Here is a 594-nt window from a genome sequence, read left to right as displayed (position 1 = left end):
CCACCGCGCTGGCCAGGTCGTAGGTCATGTGGAAAATCTCGGACCAAAATATAAAGTCGGTTCTGATAATCAAATCTTTTTAAAAAGTCAAGAATACTACCAATGTCAGTAGTCATTGATATTACATAGTGTAAGTGCTGATTTCATAAAAATATGAGAAGACTTTTACATTTCTTTCTCTCTGCACGGAGACCAGGCATTCCGCTTTCTGAATACTACAAAGGGCTGTGAGTCCTCCGCAAAGAACAGAGATACATTAAATGTATGGGTCACATTTAAAAAGCATTTGTTTTGCCCAGCCAAGTGGCTCAGGGGTTGAGCATCAACCTATGAACCAGGAGGTCATGGTTTGATTTCCCAGTCAGGGCACATGCCCAGGTTGTGGGCTCGATCCCCAGTGGAGGCTGTGCAGGAGGCAGCAGATCAATGATTCTCTCTCTAAGACACTGGGGGGTAGGGGAGGCCAGAGGATTGTCAAGGGCGGGGAAAAATATAAGGAGACATATGTAATACTCTTTGTAATACTTTAAGCAATAAAAAAGAGAGAATAAAAATGTATGGGTCACATTGGTTTTGCCCAGCCAGGTGGTTCAA

General features: G+C 43.4%; 1 protein-coding gene across 1 annotated transcript in view; it reads right to left on the bottom strand.

Moving 5' to 3' along the window:
- Nucleotides 1-594, bottom strand: part of HCN1 (hyperpolarization activated cyclic nucleotide gated potassium channel 1) — a gene marked incomplete at its 3' end in the record, with an annotated part of 290,284 nt that overhangs the window by 120,045 nt on the left and 169,645 nt on the right. The gene's annotated exons all lie outside the window — the stretch shown is intronic.

This window comes from Myotis davidii, unplaced genomic scaffold, assembly GCF_000327345.1.
Source record: "Myotis davidii unplaced genomic scaffold, ASM32734v1 scaffold143, whole genome shotgun sequence".
NCBI classification, from domain to species: Eukaryota; Metazoa; Chordata; class Mammalia; order Chiroptera; family Vespertilionidae; genus Myotis; species Myotis davidii.
The sequence above is the reverse complement of the archived record's forward strand: the minus strand, read 5'-3'. Positions and strand labels throughout refer to the sequence as shown.